Here is a 17,151-nt window from a genome sequence, read left to right on the forward strand (position 1 = left end):
GTGTCTCAGTACCCGGTCCTCGCAGCTTCCAGCTTCCGGCCACTCAGCTCCCCGTCCCCTCCCGAAGGGTAACGCGGTTGTCATGGACACGGCACCTGCGCCCTTCGGCGGTGCCCCTTCGCTGTCGTCCCCTCCCCCCACCTGCGGCGTGGAGCTAGCCTCGCCTCCCCAGCTCCGCCCCTGCCCCTCCCGCTCGACGCTCCCTAGGCCGTGCGCGCCCGCGTCTCCCCTTACCACTGGCCTCCTCCAGCCCCTCGGGGACCACCACGGGGGCGCGCCAGCGAGCAAGCGGCTGCGCCTGCGCACTGCCCGTCTCCCCTAGCGGCGATCCGGGCCGCTGCCGCTCGCGCTTGGGCAGGACGCGGGGCGGGCGGGGGGAGGGGGGAGCGGCTTCGCTTCCAGCCCTGAGTAAGGCGGAGACCCGGGCTGGCGGGCGGAGCAGGAGGCACCGCACCTCGGCCAGAGGCGGCTGCAGCAGCTGCTGCCCTCGTCCCCTCCGCCGCCTCTCCAGTCCCTTCTGTGATTACCCCTCCAGCTGTTGGGAACGGGCGAAAAAGAGGAGGAGGCGAGAAACTCCCACCGACCCACAGAGGTGAGTCCTGGGCAGAGCATCCTCCATCCTTGCTTGCCTCCCTCCCTCCCTACCTCCCTCCCATCCTCTCCATCCTCCCCTCCCTCCCCGCTCCCCAACCCTCCCGCCCTCATCCTTCCCAACATCCCTCTCTCCTCTCCCCTCCTTTCTCTATTCCAGCCTTTCTTTCATCCCTTTCTTCCTCTCTCCCAGCCCCACTTCCTTCCCACCCTTCCTTTCTTCCCTGTCTTCCTTTCAGCCACTCGCCCTCAAGCTCTGCTCTGCATCCTTTCCTGTTGACTCCATCTCTTCCCCCCTTTCTTCACCCCTTACCCGGTGGGAGATCCCTTGCTTGCTACAACTGTCCGGATTCAGGGGCTTCCAGAAAATTGGGCACATATACCGAGAGATACACTCTTGCACAGCGGATGCCCTGCAGGTCCCTAAATTATTCGGATTAAGGGTCAAGTTGTTTAGAGTACTGGGACCTGGAAAGAGAAGAGAGTCTGGAAAGAATCTGTGGATTTGTGCAGTATTAGGGTGGGGGTGGGGAAGATTGTCACTTAAACATGTTGCCAACAACCCCCCACACCCCTTTTTAGCAGTTTCTTTTTTCCTCCTGGGAGTTACATATTCCCAGTATGTGTCTCACTAATTTTAAATTAGCAGCTTTCCCCGCTTTGATGGTCTCTGTGAGAAGCCACAAGGAAAGAAGAGAAGAGAGGAAGAGAACAAGAGAGGAAGAGGGGAGGGGAGAGGAAGGGTGGTGGCAGTGGACGCTTGTATCCTTTTCCCCTAGGCCTCTTTTGATGGATATTTTCAAACCACCCGCCTAATATTTGTCTTGGAATTGAACCTGTGTATCCTTAGTTCTGTCACCATCTCCTTCAAAAGCAGAAACTCTCTAAACTTTAATGTGTGTGCACCATAGCATTATTTATGGAATGTTTTGGTCAACATACAGAACACTAAGGTAGATAGATCTGGGAAAACAGGGAGCAGAAGAATGGAAGAATACACTTTTGTTCATTATGGCTTAACTTCTAAAGGAGGACAATGAATAGTTTTGGAGTAATGAGTATGAGCAGGCTTATAAATATACCATTTTAAAAGCATTAGGTGCATTAGAGCCTTGAACAGAGACTCTTAGCCTTTCTCACCCATCTTACAGGAACTGTAAAGATCTTTGAAAAGAAACATACTGTGTAGTTCTGTTTGTGGTTTACAACAATGGAAAAGTTGAATTCGCTCCGGGACCGTTATTAACAATTTAAAATTTCAATTGGTTTTGTACCACTTAGTTTCACTAAATGGTATATTTCACTTTGGTTTATTTAGCTTGCACTCTAACTCCTTCCATTATATATATTAATAGTAATTTTTCATACTTCCTTTTTGCAAGTATTGTGGCTGAAAAGTTTATTTATACGTGGTGGGACAACCATGCCTCAGAATGTTTAGTGTATTCATCATTTCAGAAAGCTCCAAAAACAGTGTAAGTATAAATCAGAAATGGAGTATTTAGAAGCTTGTATTTTGTAATATCTATTCTCCTTTAAAAAACCAACAAAACCCCAAAACCTTAATAGCCATGGAATAGCAATATTTTAAGTTTAATGAGTGTGTAGGGAGGGATTGAATTCACATGGATTCAGTGAAGCTGCCAGTAAGATGCGATGCAGGGAGCAAATGATTGATTTTTTTCTTTTTATTTAAATTATTATATGTCAGTAGTGCAATATGCATTTTTGCATTTTATGGGCATGTAAAAGTAGGAGTTGAGATGAAGAGAATTACCTTGCAAAATGATTGAGTGCTGATTTGATGAAGAACTGATACAGTTAATCATCTGAATCAGTTTTGGGAAAGTAGGTGTTATTAGGAATGATGGACCTACCCTCTGCCTCAACTCCCTTTGGTAGGAATGCAATTCCATTAATGACTTGGCTGATTCTTAAGACATGTGGCAGAAGCTTGGTTGAATTATCAGTGTTACCAACATCCTGATGCAGAATTGCAGTCAACCCTATCTGTGTTTGAGTGGTGACATAACTTAAAAGTGAACACAATTGTAGATAGGGGTGTTTCTGTATCATTGTTGTTCCTTTTCCTGGAATGCTGTGAAGCTAGTGAAAGACTTTGGTAGTAATTGTATATGGATAAAATAAGTTAGTTTTATCCTAATTTACTCTCAAATGACTTTTTCCCCTTCCAGCATCTCTACTGCTCTTTCTTTGTGGGGCTTCCTACTCATGAGTGTGCAGTGGAGACGGCCCCTCAGTCAGTCCTGTTCTTTCCTTATTGCAGTTTTGCTACATAGAATGACGTGGGTGTTATGTCTCAGTTTTTAATACTGTTCTTACTGTGGAAAGAAAGGTACCATTTATTTGTCTCCTTTGTAAACATTTGTCCACCTAGTGAAAACAAAATATGGTAGCTTATTAAAGAATAGAAGATAAAATGACATCTGTTTACAGCAAGATTTTGAGACAGATGAGTAAATTAATAAAATATAAAATAGAAGAGAAACTAGTGTCTTCAAAAAGCAACCTGCTACTCTGACCAAAATCCAGTTTACAGATAGAGACTTCCTATGAAGAATTTCATTTCTGGAAGCTTCTGCCTTTAGTTGACTGGACCTTTAAGAATGTATGGTACAGATAAAGACCCAACAGAACATTTAATGGACACTGTAGGAAATATTATGGGTATATTCTGTGTGCCTCCCTCACTCAGAGCTCTTAAAACCTGCCCAACCATATGCTAAGTGATGTGAGGTATTGGAAAGAAGTAAAAGACACCACTGTCTTTGACCTTAGCTTACAGTCTAGTAGAGGAGAGCAGGCATTTGCATGAGGTCATATTTCACAATGTCAAAGAATAAGGTCTTTGGAGAGAGCTTTAGATTTGAGTGCATGCTTTATTTAAGTAGTAGAGAGTGTTGTCTACCTTGGTAGACTCTGATTCATGGGATTGCTTTAAGGGTTAAATATGTTAAGCACAGTACTTAGTACAAATAATGTATATATTGGGTAAGCATTATTGTAATTAGAATAAATGGTTTTAAAATAAGACAATATATGATTATGTACTAGAAAAGAGTGAAGAGAAAGTAAGTGAGGAATTGCAAACAGGACAGATGTTTATGTAGCCAGGGAAAGATTGTATTCACCGGTAGTTCTGGAGCTTGGACGGGTATTCCTGAGAAGGATTTCATGCAGTGTGGGTACCAGAGCTGGAACAAAAGCAGAAAGCGAAGAAGAAGCAAGGTGTGTTTGGGAAGGCTCCTTAGTGGAATATTTGGCATACTGGTGAGGGTATTAAAAGGTGTTACACTTATATAGCCAGGGTAATTACGCTAACACTTAGGATAAGGCAACTTGTTGTAGTGTAGGATCTATTTTATGACAGAATGTTTAGCTACCCAGGGGTTTTGTATTAGTGCTCACCCAAAGCCCCATCCCAAGACACTGAATCCTAGGTCAGTGTCAAGGTGAGGACGCAGACTGTTTTTTTTTTTTTTTTTCATCTCTTTTCTTTCAAGGCAGAGAGTAAACTTGACCTTTCTAAACAACAAAGGTTCAATATTGTGATTATCACAACTCTCTCTTGTTTTGACTTAACCCAGGAATATTCCAGGACTGTAGCTTGGAAAATAATAACCAGGATTATTTTATGTTGACACACATGAAGCAGGTAATTTTAGGGTAATTATATTTCCAGGAACTTTATTTTTATTTTATTGTTGACTTTTCCTAATAACAGCAGTCCCCCTTCCTCCCTTTTTTTGGTGTTCAAGATTATTAATGATCCTGTATGGATTATGCTATTCCAAGTATTTTACGGGGAGACTAAGCTCTGATGACAACAGGGGGTCTGTTGGGAATGTATGTGTGCACTAGGCAAGTTAAATGTCTGCATAGGATGGGATGCCAGTTTCTTACTGGCTACGTCTGTTGGTACACTTTTATTTTTGACAGGTGTTTATTAACTATTTTGAACATTTATCCACGAAACAATTATCCAACAGCATCAGTGATACGAATTATATTATCTTATTGGAAAAAAGGGTTTTCAGAAAATTTTACCTGCAAGTTAAGAGAATGTTAGTGTTCATCTTTATGGTTTTCATGTTTCATCCATTTTAATCCATTGACACAATTTGCTTTCTCTAAAATAGTAAAATACTCTCCTTATATTTATTTTTTATAGTTTTAATATTACTGAAAATGGTCACATGAAAATTATTTTATAAGAAACATGAATGTTAAAGTTAGCAGTTTAACAGACCATAGACTGTAGCATTTTTCTATTTTGAGATTTTTCCTCAATATTCTGTTGTTTTAAAGATTCAGCATATCTGAATAAAACATTTTCAAATATATTACTTCTAGGCAGTTCCGTATTAAAGCACTAGTGATTTTTAACACACTTTACTTTTAGACATTTTTATTTTCCTCATAAGTGAATTTTTACCTTGGAGATGAATTCTAACTCAACCACAAAATATGCATTCAACAACTTTTCGAGATTATTACCTGTAACATATTATTAAAAAACACCAGTGATAGTCTGATTTTATAAAGCTTAATTTTATAGGGCTTTTGTTCCATTTTATTTACAAGCTGTATCTGCATGTACAACTCATAGACTATTGTTTTTCAGATGTGAAGACAGTGTGCATTAACAGGAATAAAATAAGCAATTTTCTTCCCTATATGTTAAGGTGGTGACCAAATGGAGAGGTAGAGTCAGGATAAGATAAAATGAATTAATTTTATTTCATCTATGGAGCTGAAAAATTAATATTTCCTGTTCAACTAAGGGTTTTCTGTATTTTTCCTGTCATGCTGATTAAATCCATGTTTTACTTGTTTTAAAATATACACACACAAATATATTTCAGTTAACATTCTTTAAAACTAGATCATTAGCTAGCTGAAAAACTAGCTGAAAAAACATGTACGTAAAATCAGATGTTGGCTTTCCATTATTTTGCTATTTCTCAGTATCTTGGTATTTTATGCTTTTTTTGGGGGGGGGAACTAAGTAATATAGCACCTGTGGGAACTGCCTGATTGGGATCAAGATCCAAATCAAGTAATATCCTAACTTGCTCCAACATTCCTACCTTAAAATAACGGACATGCCACCAGGATTGGGGTAAAATAAATAATTTTAAAAGATCCTATGGACTATAGAACCATAATAGGAAAATTAACAGGACGCTTCTAATATATTAGTGTTGTGTAAACTGGGGTTATGTTGTTTATTACGTATCTGCAGTAAATCCAAGATCTTTTTTTTTTTTATAGCATTTTGATGTTTCACAGCCAAAGCCATGAACTCCTGATGGAGATATGTCAGGTCTCCCACAACCTAACCAGAAACTGTAGTGACTCCATGCTTGACCAAAGGAGCTGACATTCTCATTTGATTTTAATTGTGATTAGACAAAGATTTGGTGCAAATACACTCACTCAAGTTTATTGTAAATTCAATAAGGCCTGAAAACTGTTGTTAAACATCATTAATCCATCTTTCAGTAAAAAGGTAGAAATGCCCCTCAACTATCTCAGGAAGAGCTAATTGTCCTCAGTTATTTCTAGGAAAGGACATCTTACAATTCTTGAGAGTTTACTGCTGGTCTTCATTTTCTTTCTTCAGGCATTGATACCTGCTAGCGTAATTCCACAAATTATGTTTTTCCCCCTATAATATGCAGAATTGGCATAAAGAAATATATACAGAACTTGTTGGGGAAAATGTTTGCATCTAAATTTATCTCTCTATTCACTTACACTCTCTTTGTATTTTTTATCCTATTACCTAGCATGAATTTATTCAGTAAGTTTTTTTGTTTGTTTTTTGTTTTTCTAAATATCTGCTGTGTGCAGAGCATTGGGCTAGAGATTGTAATTTTATAAAAGCACTGAATCAGGCACCAGGACACCTCAGTTCTTCCTCCAGGTTTTCAACCAACTAACTAGTTATATGACTAAACAAGCCTCACACTCTCCAAGGCTTATTTATTTAATCTTTATTTTAAGTGGTTTTGACTCTATATGATATATAGAGTGTTTTCTAGCTATAAAATTCTATAATAACTACCTGTGAGTTTCCCTTAAAATTTCAAGGCATAATGATGTATTTCTTACTGTGTCCCATTTGTTTTTTTCTTTTGAAACATAAACTGCTGCTACATGAGAAAAACCTTCATCTTCAGTGGCATATGCTTTCTCTTTCCCAAGAAAATTGCAAATTTAGCTTCACAGAGTCTCTGGGCTAAGGGAGAACTACAACACATTTCTCTTTCTTACCTTTCCGTCCTTTCCTCTCTCTCCTTTTTAAAAACCCTTCCTGGCCTGAAGGCATGTGTCAGTTGCTACCTCCATTCAGGGACTAGCCCATTGTATGGTGGACTTGTTTGAGTAATGCCAATGTCTCTGAAAGATTCTATGACATTAACAAATTTAGAATAAGGTGATATTTATCTAAAAATTATATATGCTCTAAGGTTAGTAGTTTTGCTTCAGGCACAGTGGAGTCCTGCTTACTGCCTAAATCCTATTCCATAGGACTGTATGGTCATCAGAATTTTACCAAATTCCTTTTAAAATTTCTAAAATAAAATTTGTTGAGGTATGTTTTCTGTATAATATATTATATCCATTTTTTTTCTTTTATTGAAGTGTAGTTAGCATACAACATTGGTTTCAGGTGTACAACATAATGATTCATTTATATATATTACAAAGTGATAACCATGTCAAATCTAGCTACTGTCTGTCACCAAGCAAATTTGTTAAATATATTCCCCATGCTGTACATTGTGTCCTTGTGTTTTGTTTTATAATTAGAAGTTTGTACCTTTTAATCCCCTTTCCTTATTTTTCCCATCCCTTCACCTCTGGCAAACACCATGTTTATGAATCTGTGTTTCTATTTTGTTTTGTTTATTTGTTTAGTTTTTTGGATTTCACATATAAGTGAAACCATATGGTATTTGTCTTTCTCTAATTTATTTCACCTGACATAACACCCTCTAGGTCCACCCATGTTGTCACATGTGTGTGTGTGCATGTGTGTGTGCACACGCACGTGTGTGTACATACACCTGTGTGAGTGCCATATCTTCTTTATCCGTTTGTCTCTTGATGGACACTTAAACTGCTTCCATGTCTTGACTATTATAAATAATGCTCCAGTGAACATAGGGGTGCATATATCTTTTCAAATTAGTACTTTCAGTTTCTTTGTATAAATACCCAGAAGGGGAATTGCTGGATCACTTGCTAGTTCTACTTTTAATTTTTTGAGGAACCTCTGTACTGTTTCCATAGTGGCTGTGCCATTTTCCATTTCTAACAATAGAGAATGAGAGTTGCCTTTTCTCTGCATTCTCATCAACACTTGTTATTGCTTGTCTTTTGGACAGTAGTCATTCTGACAGGTGTGAAGTGATACCTCATTGTGGTTTTGATTTGCATTTTCCTGATGATTAATGATGTTGAGCATCTTTTCACGTGTTTATTGGCCATTTGTATGTCTTGTTTGGAGAAAAAAATGTCTGTTCAGGTCCTCTGCCCATTTTTAAATTGGATTGTTTGTTTGTTTGATATTGAATTGTGTGAGTTTCTTATAAATTTTGGATATTAACCCCCTATCAATTATATCATTTGCAGATATCTTCTCTGAGAAGGCTGCTTTTTCTTTCTTTCTTTTTTTTTTTTTGATGGTATTCTGTAATTAGCAAAAGCTTCTTATTTTGATGTAATCCCATTTGTTTATTTTTGTTGGTTTTTAAATAGTTATTTATTTTGAGAGTGAGAGTGCAAGCAGGGGAGGGGCAGACGGCGAGGAGACAGAGAATCCCAAGCAGGCTCTGCACTGCCAGTAGAGAGCCCGATATGGGGCTTGATCTCATGAACCCTGAGATCTGAGTCAAGATCAAGAGTTGGACGCTCAACCTACTGAGCCACCCGGGTGCCCTTGCTTATTTTTGTTTTTGTTGTACTCATCTAAGGAGACAGATCCAAAAAATATTGCTCAGACTAATGTCTAAGAGCTTACTGCCTATGTTTTTTTTCAGGAGTGGTATGGTTTCTGGTCTTATAGTTAAGTATTTGATCCATTTTGAGTTTACATTTGTATCTGGTATACAAAAATGGTCCAGTTTCATTCTTTTGCATGTGACTATCCATTTATTGAGGAGATTATCTTTTCCCCCATTGTATATTCTTTCTTTGTGGAAGATTAATTGACCATGTAAATATGAGTGTATTTCTGGAGTCTATTCTCCAAAGTGTACTCATTTTAAGTGTGGTTGTGCGTTGACAAATATACCTTTGTAACCACCACTGCAATCAAGATATAGACTGTTTCCATTACACTAAAAAGTTCCATTCTGCTTGATCTGTTATTTCTCTGTTGATTAGTTTTTCCTGTTCTAGGAATGGATGTAGATTGAATCAGAGAATGTGTAGTCATTATTGTCTCCATCTTTTATTGAGCATAATGTTTTTGAGATTTCTCTATGACTTTGAATATATAAACTCGTAGAAGAAAACATTTGAGAAAATCTTTGTGATTTGTGGTTAGGCAGTAATGTCTTAAGACTCAAAAAGCACTAACTATAAAAAAAAAAAACATAAATTAGATGTTATCAAAATAAAAAAAAAACTTTTCAAAAACACAAGATTTGCTATATCTGTGTATTTCTATTTGTATCTCTATATATTGGACAAAGGACTAATTGTCCTAAGTGTACATAGGACCCTAGCATCTCAATAAGAGAACAAACAATCCAATGAAAAAAATGGACAAAATATTTGAAGATATATTTCACAAAAGAAAATATACAAATGGCCAATGAAGATGTGAAAGGTGTTCAACTCCATTATTTGCCCCAAATAATGAAATTTTATTTATTTATTTATTTATTTATTTATTTATTTATTTATTTTTAATGTTTATTTTATTTTTGAAACAGAGACAGAGCATGAGTGGGGGAGGGGCAGAGAGAGAGGGAGACACAGAATCCAAAGCAGCCTCCAGGCTCTGAGCTTTCAGCACAGAACCCTAAGCGGGGCTTGACCTCACAAACAGTGAGATCATGACCTGAGCTAAAGTAGGATGCTCAACTGATTGAGCCACCCAAGTGCTCCTAAATAATGAAATTTTTAAAAGCACAACACAAGACCACCGTACAAACACTAGAATGGCTAAATTTAAAAAGACTGACAATGTCAAGTTTTGGAGAAGATGTGAAGTGTCTGAGGCACTCATACATTGCTCATGGGAATCCAACACTTTGGGAAACAGTTTGGCCATTTCTCCTAATGTTAAAAATGCTCTTACCACCCAATCCAGGCGTTCCACTCCCAGGTGAAATGAAAACATGGCAGAAAGACTCTTACATGAACATCAACAGCAGCTTTATTCATAATAGCTTCAAACTAAAAACAACCCAAATATCCATCAATTCAAATTCCGATTTTAAAGTTATTCTTTGAAAAAGAAAACAGAACTGCTGGTATATGGTTTTGGGTTTTGTGCTATCTACTCCAAGCAAGCTGGCAGCAGAGGAAAGAGAATACATTCAAAAAGATTTGCCAAAATAACAAGAAACCTGAAGGATGGGAAAGTCTAGGTGTCAGGCCTCGGCTTGGCTTTCCCTCTCTTCCCTGGACTCTGCCCCTCTGTGTCTAGACCTCATCGTCAGCCAGCGGCATGATGGCTACTGCAGTTCTAAGCCCACCATCATGCAGCAGCAGTGTGCCTTCCAGAAAAATGAGGAAACCTTTGCCAAAAGTCCTCCCTTATCTCTTATCTCACTGTCCAGTACTGGATCACATGGGCATCCCCAATGCACCCAGCAGCAAAGACAAAGGGAATAGCATGTTCCTAGTTTAGGCTAATCAGGTCTCCCAGCTCAGATGAGATAGGCTTTCTCTGAAGTGCTAGGCTGTGTGTAGGAAATGAAGGGGAGAGATGTACTGAATGGCAGTTCTGTTAAGAAAAAGGAAGGGGAAACGAATGTTGGGTAAGCAAGCAGCAGTGTTGTTTGAATTTTATTTAGATGCCTGCCGTGATATTCATCTTATGGGAAGGAGGTTGAAGAGAAAAGCTAGGATTGTTGCCATAGTCTGTTATTGTGGGAACATGTGCAGAAACAGGTGACAAAGGGTACCCTAGCAAAAAAAAAAAAAAAAAAAAAAAAGGAAGAAATTTAAATCCTAATGCACAGCATGAATTAGAGGAAGAAAGAATCTAGATCCAGGGGGATAATTCAAAGTAGGCAAGCACATGCATAGTGACAAGCAGAGCCAGGCACACAGGGGCCCATAGAGTTGGGACAGGAGGTGAAAGTCACTGCTGGCAGTAGTCTGGAATCCAGGCAGGCAAACTCGATTGCAGTTTGCCCATCTGTGAAATCAGGACCTCAGGCAAGAGGATTTTCATGTTTTGCTTGTTAAGGCAGAAGCTAAAACAGTAATTATTCTCTCCTTTTTTTTATAGGTGTTGTCAACCCACTTTAGATTCTGTGTCAAGAATAGAAGCCATACCTTCATTTTGTTCTAATATTCCCCTATTTCAATCTTGGGCCCCCATTAGTTTCTTAATAAATGCTAGCTGTTGAATTAGGTCTCTGAACTCTTTCTGTCTTTAAACAAATGCTACAGATTTCTGGTTAAACAAATGTAGCAGTCATTCATCAAATACTTTCTTACAAGTTATTAAAACCACTGTTTTGGAGGACACAGCCCTGGATCTACATAAAAGTATGATAGAACACTTGACCTTATGAGTTGACAATCTAGCGGGGGTGAAAAGTACCTGAACCGTTTAATACCAGAAAGAATACGATAGCGATGTCGTGCAATGTGATACCGACTCCACAGCGGCATGGGCCAGAAGTCCAGGTGGACTCAGAATCAGAAACAAGTGGGTCTAGTAATGGATGGGAGAGAGATGGAGGAGGGGATGACCTTGTATTAGTACTTTTTATTTCAGTCCTGCCTCGGTCCGGGAACTGGGACAGGGCTGAGCCAGCAGGAAGGTGGGATCAATGAGCACAGCAGGGGCAGAGGTGGAGTCATATCCAGGAGAACAGAAGCTGGGAGGCTGATAACTGCTCAGTAAGCAGCTGAGAAGTGGGACTGGCCTGGCGTGAAGGGGAGAGCCAGGCTGGGAGTAGAGAAACATTTTGGCATTATCTGTATCAAGGTATCTCAAGGATGTAATAACAGAAGATACATTATTTCAGAAACAACACATTTTATCTTTTACACTTGCAGTAGTGCATGCCCATTGCTGAACATCTAGAAAATAAACAGAAAAAAGACACTCGAAAATAAAAATGATTGCGGTTCAACAACTATCCAATGAACATTTGGTAAATTTCAAGGTTTCTCCCTCACCCCAACCCCCACCCCTACTATGAGTATATCTGAGTTTATCATGCAGAGGTCTTTTTAAAGCATACCTGAGATCATAGGTATGTATAATTTTGTGTTTGGGTTTTTAAACTAAACATGCTTAAGTATTTCCTTGGGTAATAAAAACTCTTCCTCCATGTTAAATCCTCTGAAACATTACATTGATTGGAATTTAAGTTTCTAGTTTTTGGTTATCTATGGAGATAAAATGTTTATACAGATCTGCCTTCAAATATGGGTTGTGTCATGGGCAGGAAATTGACCTTAGGGCCCCAGGAGAGTCCCTTAACATATATAGGTGATCAATGTCTGTGTAGTAAGGTGTATTTTCTTATATTTACTGAGATGGTAACATAGTATTTTATGCCTTATTTTCACTTCACATATAGCTTAGCGGATAACATGAGTACACACACACACGCACACACACATTTAAACTGCTGCCTTTTCTGTAGTTTGGTTTAATCATGGTTTATTTAATCCTTGTGTTTTCATGACAGTTTATTCCTATTATTTTGCTATTTCAAACAAGCATCCTTATACAAGTTTCTTGTCCACACGTTCTAGTGTATTCCTTTTGAAAGTATGCTGGCGGTTGTAATTTTGAGGAATGAGGTATGTGCATTTTAGATTTTAATAGTTGATACCTAATTGGTCTTCAAAATGGTAGCACTACCTTCTTTACATTCAACCAGCAGATGGAAAGGTGCATATTTCCTTAAACTTTTGCCGATACATGATAGCTTTAACTTGGAAAAGTTTACCAATGCATAGGTAAGAATGGCACCTTGTTATATGAATTTGTTTCTCTGATTTATAGAGAGGTTGACTATCTTTTCATTTGTTTTTCGGCCTAATGGCCTAACGTTTTGCTTCTGCTGTGGTAACTGTGTTCATATCTTTACCCATGTGTTTCTAGTGGATTATTTATCTTATTTTAATTTATAGGACTTATTTATATTCTCTGGGTATAAAGAATTTTGTTGTTGTCACACTCTTATAACTACTATAGCTTATGGGATGTTGTGATGTCTAGTAAGTGATGATTTTTTTTTTTCCAAATTCTCTTATTTGTTGTTGGGCGTTTTCTTTAAAAGACTAGGATAACCAGATTATCTAATTTCATAAATAATACCCTTGAGATTTTAACTGGCATTGTATTTGATTTAAGAGTATTTGAGAGGAAAGTAACAACTTTCTCATTCATAGTCTTTCCATTGGCATGGCTCATTTATTGAGGCCTTTTTCATGTCCCTCAATATAATAAATTGTTTTCTTCATAGAGGAAAGTCTTTCTCATTTCATGTTACATTTATTATCATCTTGTTTGTAGTTTCTTTTGCTGTTGGGAAAAGGATTGTGTTTCTTTTACATTTTCTAAAAGGTTATTACCGATATAGAAACTATACCTTTACATTTTTGTGTTCGATCTTATATCCAGTCACCTTGTTGAAATAACTTTACTAGTTGAGGAACATTGTTCTTCTTGTGTTTTTCTTACCAATTTGTATAACCTCTTTGTACGTAAAGACAACAGTATATGGCAACTTACACACACACACACACACACACACACACACAGACGTAAATAGGATATAATACTTCTATTTTTCTTTTAGTTTTCTTCTAATTTTAGATATCTTTTCCTATTCACTTAGATTCAGTATGAATGAGTCATTCTTCATATATGAAATACACTATAGTGTGAACTGAACACACCTTTTTGCTTTAAATATTATTCTCAATATTTGTCTCTTCCATAGTAACCTAAATACATTGTTGTAATTATGTATCACTGTAATTGTGAACCTTTATCTCTGGACTAAGCAGGGTGTATACATGGATTTCGTATACTCACTTCCAAATATTTACTTGGCACTTTTCTAGGCCTTTATGAATACTTCATGGGGGTACTGTTTGTATGTGGCTCTTCAAGGGCGTGAACTAGGTCTTTTTTAGGTCTTGGGCTGAGTTGACTGGTGTTACGATGATGGTGACAACATGCTTATGATAATGCTCCTGGTAGTAAACTTTTAAAATTTTATCCAAATGCCTTTGTGCTTTGGCTGCTACTTTCAATACTATGTTATCATCATTTTCCCGCTGACGTTCTGCCGCATACCATCCCTGTCTCACATTCAGCCTTGTCTTGGAGAAATATATGAATACTAACACAGTACTCGGTTCAGCACCACTGAGAAGCTTTGGAGATCTTCAATTCTTTAACAGAAGTTAATGTTTGGCACTAGATCTTTTTCAAACTTTAGGAGAAGCTTAACCTTGGCTTTCTTTTCATGGTGTTCTTTTAGTATGAAAAATGGTTATTTTGAAAGAAAACCTTTCATTGATTCTGCATATTGAGAAAATGGGCAAATTGCCTTGAATTATAATTACTCATCTGGTCTAGGCTTTATGCATACATATTGGTATTGATTTATCATAAATGAGCCTGTCACCTTAAAATCCTCTGATCTGCACTAAGATGTTATAAGTAGATGATGTAAATTCACTATTGAAAATAGGGGTTTTTCTTTGTAGAATATTAATTGAATATGGATGTGAAATGAGTAACAACTGGCAAGTCCGGATTCAGAATTGTAAGATATTTTTATTAACGTTGAATCATTAAATCTAATTTTTAGAAATGTAGTTAGCTTTATAATAGTTCTGTCTTTTCCTAAAGAATTGCAGTAAATATGAGTCACAATAATACTGATATCATAAGTTCAGATAAAGATTTCAGTGACCAGCATATAACTGTTTTCTGTTTTAGGTGGTCTGAATAATTTGAGATATATGATGAAATGTTCTTGAGGCCTGGCTGCCTTTAGAAAGAATTTTGTTTGCTATTGCTGTTATGAATAACTGACTTCTTAAATCCAGATACATTACGTTTTATTGTTGTTCACCTTAATTTACACCTGTAGAATTGTTATTCAATAAAAAAGTTAATGTATAAAAATGCTTTCTTAAGTATTTAAAATATTTCGTATCAAAATTATTAATATGTGCCATAAAAAGTTTTCTGAGGTGGGGCGCCTGGGTGGCTCACGCAGTTAAGCTTCTGACTCTTGATTTCAACTCAGGTCATGATCTCACAGTTCATGGGATTGAGCCCCGCATCGGGCTCTGTGCTGACAGTGCAGGCCTGCTTGGGATTCTCTCTCCCTCTCTCTCTGTCTCCCTCTCTCTCCCTCTCTCTCTCTCTCTCTCTCTCTCTCTCTGCCCCTTCTCCTTTTGTGCTCTCATGTGTGCTTTCTGTCTCTCTTTGAAAATATATAACCTTTAAAAATTACTAAAAAGAAAAGTTTTATGAGGTAGAATGTTAACTTTGAACAGATTTCATTTCTATTCTTACTACAATTATAAAACAACCTATGCTGTTACTATTTTGCCTTTCATTCAGGAAAGTGAAATATCAGGGCACCTGGGTGGCTCAATTGGTTAGTTCGACTCCTGTTTCGGCTCAGGTCATGATCTCATAGTTTCATGAGTTTGAGCCCCGCATTGGGCAGTGCGGAGCCTGCTTGGGATTCTCTCTCTCCCTCTGTCTTTCTGCCCCTCCCCCCACTTGTGCTGTCTCTTTCTCTCTCAAAATAAATAAATTAATTAAAAAAATTTAAAAAGTGCAAATATTTTAGAATACAAAAATATCAAAGACTTGTATACTAAAAATTCTAAAACATTACTGAAAGAAATTGAGGAAGACCTACATAAATGGAAATGCATTCATGTTCACAGATGGTATAACTTACTTTTGTGAAAATGATAGTATTCCCCAAATATCTACAGATTTGGTGCATTCACCATCAAAATCCCAGCTGCCCTTTTTTGCCAAAATGACAAGTGATCCTAAAATTCAAATGGAAAGCAAGAATAGCCCAAAAGAGTGTTATAGAAGAACAGAGTTGGGGGATTCACACTTCTCAATTTCTACATATGCTTCAAAACTATAGTATCAATATGGCATGGTACTGGCCTAAGAGAAGACATATAGATCAATGGGATGGAATTGGGTGTCTATAAATAAACCCATGCATTTATGGCCAACTTACTTTTCGACAAGGGTGACAAGACAGTTCAATTCAGTAAAAAATAGTATTTTCAACAAATGAAAACTGAATGTTTACATATAAAAGAATGGGTTTGACCCCATCTCATCCCATATAAAAAAATAACTCAAAAAAGAGAATGTACCATAGACCAAAATGAAGAACTAAATATAAAACTCTTAGAAAAAAAAATGGTGTAAATCTTTGTGGCCTTAGATCAAGCAATGGTTTCTTAGATATGAGTCCAAAGGTAAAAGCAACAATAGAAAAAAAAATTGGATTTCATCACAATTCACAATTTTCTATATCAGAAGACACAAGAAAGTGGAAAGACAGCCCACACAATGGGGAAATATCTTTACAGTCATATATCTAATAAGACTCTAGTAACCAGGACACATGAATAACTATTATGACTTTATGATAAAAATACATATATCTAAATAAAAAATAGGTAAAGGATTTGAATGGATAGTCTCCATAGAATACATAGAAATGGCAAATAAACACATGGAAAGATGCTCAGGATAATTAATTAATCATTAGGTAAGTGCAGTTCTAAACCACAATGAGGTACTGATACTTATCATCTGGCTCTAGTCGAAAAGAGATGCTGTCCAATGTTGGTGAGGATGTGAAGCAATTAGAATCTAGGTTGCTGGTGGGACTGTAAAATGGTGCAGCCACTTTGGAAAAATAGTTTGGTACTTCCTCAAAAAGTGAAATACAGTTACTTTATGACCCAATAATTTGACTCTTAGGTTTACACCAAAGAGAAATGAAAAGATCTACCACGCAGAAAACCCTGTATACCTGTATCCATAGCAACATTATTCATGATGGGCAAAAAGTGGAACAAATTGATGGCCATATATTGACAAATGGATAAACAAATGTGGTATATCCACACATTGGAGTACTATTCAGTCATAAACAGGAATAGGTACAAATATATGTGAAAACATGGACAACCTTGAAAACATTATGGTAACCTTGAAAGAAACTAGCACAAAATATCACATATTGTGTAATTCCATTTATATGAAATATCTGGCAAATCTACATAGATAGAAAATAGAGTAGTGGT

At 37.5% G+C, this 17,151-nt stretch overlaps 1 protein-coding gene across 1 annotated transcript in view; it reads left to right on the forward strand.

Annotated features, from left to right (window-relative positions):
• Window positions 1–484: 484 nt before the first annotated feature.
• Window positions 485–17,151, forward strand: part of CTNNA2 (catenin alpha 2) — a 1,100,619-nt gene continuing 1,083,952 nt past the window's right edge. The window contains exon 1 of the mRNA XM_042932824.1: window positions 485–592. The gene's annotated coding sequence lies outside the window, so the exon portion shown is untranslated. The remainder of the gene's footprint in view (window positions 593–17,151) is intronic.

The sequence above is a fragment of the Panthera leo genome, chromosome A3, assembly GCF_018350215.1.
Source record: "Panthera leo isolate Ple1 chromosome A3, P.leo_Ple1_pat1.1, whole genome shotgun sequence".
In the NCBI taxonomy this organism is placed as follows: Eukaryota; Metazoa; Chordata; class Mammalia; order Carnivora; family Felidae; genus Panthera; species Panthera leo.